We start from the raw sequence: 8,695 nt of genomic DNA on the forward strand, positions 1-8,695 counted from the left end.
CGTTGCCCTTCTCTGGACCTGCTCCAGCACCTCAATATCCTTCCTGAACTGAGTGGCCCAGAACTGGACACAGTACCGAGGTGTGGCCTCACCAGTGCTGAGTACAGGGGAGGAATCACTTCCCTGGTCCTGTTGGCCACACTGTTCCTGATACAGGCCATGCTCAGCCTATTCCTGAGAGGCAGCCCCCAAGCCACTTTACTCCTAGTTTATATGCTGAACATGATGTCATATGGTATAAAATATCTCTTTGGCTGTATCCCTTCCTGACTTCTTGTGTAATCCCATACTTCTTGCTGACCTGACAGCATGAGAAGCTAAAAACTCCTTGACTTAGTGTAAACACCACTTAGTAACAACAAAAACATCAGTGTAGTCTCATAATTATCCTCATACTAAATCCAAAACACAGTACTAGAAGGAACCAGCTAGAAGGAACAAAATTAACTCTATCCCTTCCAAAACTGGGACAATATCCACCCCTTACTTTATACCATGTACATCATGCCCCAGTCCCGTACTTTCCAATAAATCCCAATTAGTCACTATCACCCTTCCTGTCTTTTGATATATACTCACGTATATCACTCCCACAGTCTATGGGCCATCCACTAAAATGTCTGTTGAGCTAGTCATGACTTTGGGCTGTATCTTGATCCTTCTGGACAAGAGAGGTAATGTGTAGGGTTTCATGCTGAAGCCAGTTCTGATTCCATTGAAATTCATTCTTCGTTAATTAGTGTGATTCTTACTGTAATATTGTTCACATGGCATATAACAACCATAGTAGTGATGATGTACAGTATCATGTAGTAATTAACACCATACAATTCAAATTATTGGCTATTCTCACCTAAAATCAAACCTCCTTGAGTTACACATTGGACTTCTTCATCTTTCCCACATTACCCATCAAGTGTGTCCAGTGAGCAAAAGCAATCCCGTGGATAAGGATTACCTTTGTCTGGGGCAGGAATAACCCAGGCTGCCTTCCCCAGTATATTTTTATGTGCACCACAAAAACTTTATCCCCCTCTATATTACATAAGAGTTTTATTAGGCAAGGTCAGCTTGACTGTCAGATCTCCTAGTGTTAGCTAGCCAAGGAGCTTTTGTTAAATGTGTATCCCAACATTTGAATGTCCCAACATCTCAGTGTTGTCTTTAATTGTCCAATGTGTTGTTCAATTTTCCTGAAGGTTGGTGCATGGTAGGGGATATGATAAATCCACTCAATGCCATCCTTTTTGGCCCAGGTGTTATGGGTACTGAAGGAGAAAATGAGGCTGCACACACAGAGTTCGATTTTGGGACTTGTCCACTGACACTTTTCGGTGTTCTCCTTTTATTCATATTCTCTCATAAACAGCACCCAGTGTTTTTCTTTTAGTCAACTGGAATTCCCAGGATCGTCCCAAACCAGTGCCCTGATCCCACACATTCACACTCGCATCATGCGGTGGCTGCTTATCCTGCAGGCTGTTTAAAGTGGTTTCCCACTTTGAGAAATAACATTCTCTCTCTCAAAGTGCTTAGCCAAGGTCTATCCTCCCTTTTGATTTGGATTAACTCAATGTAGGTGCAAAGTAACTCAGCTTGTTCCCACAAGGTGTCTTTGAGGTTATTTCAGAAATGAGTTCCACTGTCTGACTCCATTCTTTCTGGGATGTCATGGCACCGTAAGTCCTGTTTTTCAAGGCCCAGGATAGTGTTCTAGGCAGAAGCATGGGGCACAGGATGTTTCCTACCATCTGGTGGTTGCTTCCAGTGCTGTTAACATATGGCACTTGCCTTGGCCGTTTTTTGGGAGTGTAATATAATCAGTCAGACCTCCCCATCTTTATATTTCAGCCATTTTCCATACCAGAAAGGCTTTAACTGCTTGGCTTATTTGATTGCAGCACATTTCACATTCACAGATAACGTCGTGGTGTCCATGTCAAGTCCACCTCTAGATCCTGAGCCCACCTATACATTGCATATCTTCCTTGATAGCCTGAGGTGCCATGGGCCCACCGAGCTATAATTAATTCACCCTTATATTGTCAGTCTAGATTCACCTGAGCCAGTTCAATCTTAGCAGCTTGAACCACTTTGTGATTGTTTCTGTGGTTCTTCAGCGGCCCGGCTCCTGGGTATGTGAACATCTAAATGACATACTTTTACAATCAGGTTTTCCTCCGGGGCAGCTTATCCTGCCACAATGCTTCCTCTTGCCTCTGCACTGCCAGTTCCTCTGCTGACATTGCTGTAGTCTCCCTGCAGGGCACTTACCACCATTCATGAGTCAGTACAGAGCCAGAGCACCAGTCACTGTTCTCAGACAGGAATACAAAAACCAGTTGGAGAGCCTCCACTTCTGCAAAATGAATTTAATATTTGTCAGGAAAACAAAAGCAATTAAATCCATCAAAAATAAAAATAAATTTAAAAATCTTCAGTCAGAGCTCTTCTTATTCTTGCTTATCTTCCAAGTATTGGCAGCTACATAATTATTTGCTCCTTTATCATTTTACTTTTAGTTATGATGCTGTAAACAACTTTCACAGAGCTTGGATGAACACTGTTATCAGCAGGGAGAACTTTGCTAGCATTTGCAATAAAATGAAGTTACAACATTTGTGTGGGGCAAAAAAAATCGTTCATGGTTATAAACCATCCATTCCTCCACTTGAAGGCATTTTCCAAGAAACTGAAGAATTTCTTACTATATATGGTATATATCGCTTTCTCAAGAAGAGAAATTCCTTGGATGCTTGTAGATTGGCATGAAAACACAAACATTTAATCCTATTTTACTTATTCATATGGCATGGCAGGCAAAAATATGTCTGCAGAGCATTGCAAACTATCACAGGTAAATATTTTAGCCCATTCTATCCAGTTGTATTCCTTTTCATAACAGTGATTTAAAAAACCTATGTTCCTTAAGATCTTCTTTAAGAACAACAGGAAAGATCTGGAATTAGTATCTCTATTTACCATTTAAAAAATATACTTCCTCCACTGCCCAAAAAAATAATCAGCATAACATAACCACCAGAAAATATTTGTGTTCATGTGAAATAAAATGTTATTTTATAATAATCAGTACTCCGACATAACTAACATGATAATATAAAACAAATCAATGTCTCCTCATTATTTTAGTCACATGGATTTCCTACTAACTTCCGTATAAAGAACAGTAAGTATATTTCAAAATATTATGCTCTTGTCTAACTGTTGTATGTTGGAATCTGTCAAGTAAATGAGTAAACTGTTTACCTTCCTGTTTTTTAGTCATTACTGGCTGTATACATTTACATATTATTACATAAAATTACTACAATCATCCAATTTTTTTCTTAATGCAACGCTGCCAAGATTTGTATTCTAGGGCTGAAATTTTTTATGACAAATACATACTTGTTTAGGAAAACCAGCAGTTTTTCCAGTCTTAAATTTCAAAATATAATTCTTACCACATTGACATTTCAACTGGCAGGTGAAACTGAGCTTGGAGTCACCTCTGTGTCAGGGATGTGTCTTTTGCTATTTCATGACCATTTACTCCAGTGTTTCTATTTTGAAAACCAGCCTTCAGCAACTGCTTCTTAGTATTTAGGAGCTGAAATCTGTACAAATTCCATTCTCATTGAGCCTATCCATCCTTTCATAGATGATTGCCCTACAAATATAATTCCATAATAAACTTCCCTAAGGAGACACTACTGACTATAAGACTGGGCACCAGAGTAGCATTTAGTTCAATTCCTGAGTGTTTGACTGGGAAGAGCAGGAACTTGAAGACTGCAAATCTAGTGACTTATCCTGAAAATGTCACATGATGACATCTGACATCAATACATTAGGGTTTTTAACTGTTTTACGCATTTCAAGCATAAAGAACTTCACATCATATTGTAGTCCTTACAACAGAGTTCTGTGGAAAAAGTAATAGAAAACCATGTAATCAAGACTTCATTATAATGTGTGGGACCAGTGAATGCAATGAACACTCATTTTGGCAACTTTTAAATCATCGACATTGCAACCTTAATCTCTTTAATGTAAGGCAAGTGTTTCTATGCATAATTTGGTATCAAATGAATGAAGACTACATATGACTCTTCAGTGGTACCAGGTTGATATCCAGCAACAAACCAATTAACATTCACGACATTTTGGAGTGAAGGAACAGCAGATGAGTCTTTCTTAAAGGCTTTAGAGACCTGTTAAAAGTAAGATTAAAAGTTAGCCTGAAGAGATGGCTACTGTGCATTTGTTTTCTGCAATAGAAAGTTTTTAAAATTTATGCATGAAATTGATTTTTCAAAGCAATGTGTACAATCTTTGACAGATCTGTGACAGAGAATGAAGATTTCAGTGGAGACTATAATCTCCTTTGGACAAAAACTAGGTTGAACACTTCTAAGGATGAGACTGTGAAAGAATGTAACCTGGAAAACAACAAAGGAGCAGTTGCTTCATGAGTTTGGGTAGTTATGTAGGTTTTTTTAAACTTATATTTTTTACACAATATACTCTGCACATATTACAGAGCACCGTTCTATTGTGTAGCTGAGTGATGGAGGACAAAAACCCTCTCTTTTGCTTATTTTAAATTAAATAACAGGTAATTTAATGAGGTGTCTGCCAGTTTTAGTCTTAAGGGAAACTGAATAGTTATTCTCTCTTCACCTTCTCTATATCACTTATATCTGTCTTCATGTCTTTTCCAATGTCAAGAAACTTAATATATGTGGTTTTCCCTAATTCAGTATAATTTTCTCCTTTGTCTATCTTGTTGCTTTTTTCTGTATTATTCATAATTCAAATTAGGCCTTTTAAAAATAACTTTAGGAGTTAATAAACTTTCACAGGGTTTTTAATTAGCAGGATACAAGAGATTTACTGAGCAACATTTTTTTTCTGTCAACTTCTTTCCTAGTAAGTTTCAACATACAATTTTCTCTTTTGACTACAAATACATATTGATTGACGTTTTCAGAGAACTATCCATGAATTCAAAATCCCTTTCCAGAGTATCAATACATGTATATGTACATGTAAATGTATATATTCCATTTCAGATATTTTCTCCACATGCAGTCAATTCACACTGGATTTTATCCGTTCTTTTATCACTAATTCATTTAATGCTTTGAGATCTTCCTGCTACTCTTCATGGTCAACTGTTTCTGACTGGTTTAAATTTGAAGAGCAGAGGTCCCAATACATATTTCTGTGAGCAATCTCGTGGCTTTATTTGTTTCTGTCCTTTGTTTGTTTGTTTTTCATCAGATATTAATTGATGGGGAATATAATTTGTCTTATGCCATGGCAGCATACCCTGTTTGTTCTTAAATCTGAAAAAAATAACTCATTGAAAGTCATATATAGTGTACCAATCTCTTTTTGCAAATATTTTGGCAAGTTATGAAACACAGGGTCACCTAGTTGGGTTGCTAGCAAGATTAAAATTGTGCATTAAAGCTTCTACTGTCATCTACCAGAATCAGAAACACAGAGCATCCAAGAGCTTTTTGGCAAACTTCTGCAAAATGTGGCTTTCTTATAAGTTACTAATAAACAATCATTATTTAACTGAAATATAGAAATAAGCAAAACAAGATGGACCTTGGTAAAAAATCACTTCCAAATTGTGGACCAGTACAGTTTCTTATATTCCTGATGACAGCCATGCATACATAGACAAGATCTTCAGGCAAGCAAGAAAACGGGAGAGTCATAATCTGGGCATATCTGTATCTATAGCCTATTGATTAAGGCTTTTATATAAGAGTAGAAAATTAATCTAAAATAAAAAGGTCCTCAGACTGAATCAAACAGCTTGAGGAACCCTGTATGTATTCTGTCTATTTGATAGCAAGGAGGTATGTGTTTCCTTCAGGAAGAGTGGGCTTTGGTTATGTAACACCACCAAGAGAGCTAACGACTGAAAACTGGACCAAAAGTAGGTGATCAAAACTGAAGTACTATGCCCATACAGTGAGATTTCTGTCTTAGATCTGACTGAGCTAGGTCTGACACTGGAAACAGTATATAATCCTGCACGTGCTAATTAACCTCACAGTAGTACCCATGGCCTGCGACCTCAGCTACAGGGCTAGACTAATACAGGTTCATTGCTTTGGGATCCTCAGTATCTTCATTTGGATCCATCTGATATTAAGTAAATATACCATCTCAGTACATATCCCTTCAGGGGTCCTAGAATATGCTTTTTTTAATATGCCCTGGGCATCCTCTCAACTCCTTTTGTGACCCACAATGCATGAAGACACTTTTTGGCAGTATGTCTGTATAACGATTTGTGTGAAACAAATTGCTTGAGATGTGAAACTTTATCAGTTATTTAGGTTTAGTCATAGTCATGTAACAAATACTTCATGGATGTTGCTGTATTTTTCAAATTTTCTGCTAGCTGTGCTGTTTCTGTTGTTCAATGATGTATTTGCCTTAGTATGACAACTCACATAGTAAATGGTTTCCTGGGAAGGAGCCTATTTAATGTATTTGACCTCAAACACGCTAATAAAGACACATTAATAATATGGTTGTCTTTAAAATTAGTATAGGAGAAATAAGCCTTTTTAAAGGAGAGAAAAATACTACTCAATCAAATAGTAATAAACAAATGAGATAATGAACAGTAAAATAATGTTACATGATTTTGAGAAGAGGAATTATATTTAGACTAATTTTAAGGAAATAAATTGTTCAGTTATATTTCAATGTTTGAGACTAATTTTCAGCCATTCTATCTTTCAGTATTATTCTTCTTTTTGTTTTACATTTCTTTTTAAGGCAGCGTATTATACTAGCAAAGATGATCTTACATGTGAGACTACAGAAAAGAGGTCAATTCCTACTTTTGTTCTCAGTTATACAAATTCAACATCAGTTGATAGAACTCAACAGAGTTATTTCTGGCACACTCTGATATATGAAAGATGTGAATATGGTCTTTGGAATTCTGAATGCGTGTATATACTTATTTTCCAATTCTAGTGCAACATTCAGTGTTCTGTATAGATGAATTGTAGTATATATGTAAAGTATATATAATTCTATGAACAGAACTCAAAAAGCTATAAACAAGAGACCCCAAATCAGAATACAAAATATGATGCTACCTACAGACAAACATGGAGACCAACTACTACCAGTGGTTCCTGCTTATGTCCTGTAAAATGGTACCTCAGCAAGAGACAAAACTCAGTGTTTCATGGAGGCTTGCTAATACCTTTTGTTTATAAGGATGTTAGTGGTAAGTCCCACAGGAGCTTAAGTCATAACAACATGCCTCTGTTTTCTCTCACTAAACCTGAGGAAATTTGTTCATGGGAACTTTGCAGTGCTAGAGCTTCCAGAGGCCATTCTTCATATTCTTCACACGTGCCTATCCCTTAGGATAACCTGAGGAAGCATGATTACCTCCAGTCTTCCCTCAACATCAGAGATGTTACCTGTAGGAGACATCTATGATCAGCTGTTTTCAGAATTTCCACTAGAAGAATCCAATAAACTCTTGGAAATAACTTTTCTAGTCTCTGTTAGTAGAGGTCAAAAGCAGACTCTGCAGTTAAGATCCACCTTATGACCCTTAATTACAATAGGTGTATGAATCAGGAAAATGGACTTCCACAGCTGCAAGCCATGGGAGAGGTCCAAATAAAATGTCCATGTATTATAAACTTACCTATCCAGGATGCAGCACAGAGAAATTTGGGACAGGAAAAATATGAATAGAAACAGTTATTAAAATAAAATAAAATAAAATAAAATAAAATAAAATAAATGTATATAAATAAATCAATTGTCTAATATGGTCAGGATGATTATTAATTAGAATAATTTCTCCTAAATGATAAATTTAGGAATAAAGGTGTTCAGCAATACTTCAAGTATTTAACTTTGCAGAACCAGTAGTGTAAGCTGTACTTTTTGGCATACATCATTCCAGTATTATTTTGTATTTATAAGGAAGATACGTGTAAAATTAACTATACAAACATATTATATGCACAGAAGTATATGGAAGTCAGCAGTTCTGAAAGGGGAACAGGATAATCAAATGCCTGAGTAAGAAAAAAAAGCACTTGATGTTTTGTTGTGTTTTCCAATCTGTACAGTATGTCAACTGCTCTCTTTTTTTCCCCCTGCCTCATCAGGATGTTGAAAATATGCAGCTGCCTGCTCAATGGAGTTAATGAATTCTAGCACAGGTGCTCTTGATTATATTGCATAATGGAAACCCTTTTTATTATCCCTCTCTTTACTTCTTTACTCTGTATAAAAGGCTAATAAGGTTATTGTAGCAGTGATGAGTTTGAAGCAGTTAAAAGTTTGAGCAAACAGATTCAGAGGAGAAACTTAGTTTTGCAGATGTTATTGACATTGTTTGTAACTTGTAACTTGATATACTTGTTTGCCTTTTTTGACTAAACTTTTGAGGGACTTTGAAGAACTTTTAAAACATGACATGCTAAATTCAAAAGATGAAATAGGGAATACTGAATGTCAAAACAGTGACATCTATCATAAAAATAAAACCTGGCCCTACTGAAGTGGTGACAAAATTCCCAGAAAGTTAACTATAGTCAGGAAATCGTAAATTTGTTTTCAAGGTAGGTAGAATTTAATTTTTTGTTTAGCTTTGCACAAGTCAAAGTTGCCATTGAATATA

The sequence above is a fragment of the Pseudopipra pipra genome, unplaced genomic scaffold (genome assembly GCF_036250125.1).
Source record: "Pseudopipra pipra isolate bDixPip1 unplaced genomic scaffold, bDixPip1.hap1 HAP1_SCAFFOLD_145, whole genome shotgun sequence".
Taxonomy (NCBI): Eukaryota; Metazoa; Chordata; class Aves; order Passeriformes; family Pipridae; genus Pseudopipra; species Pseudopipra pipra.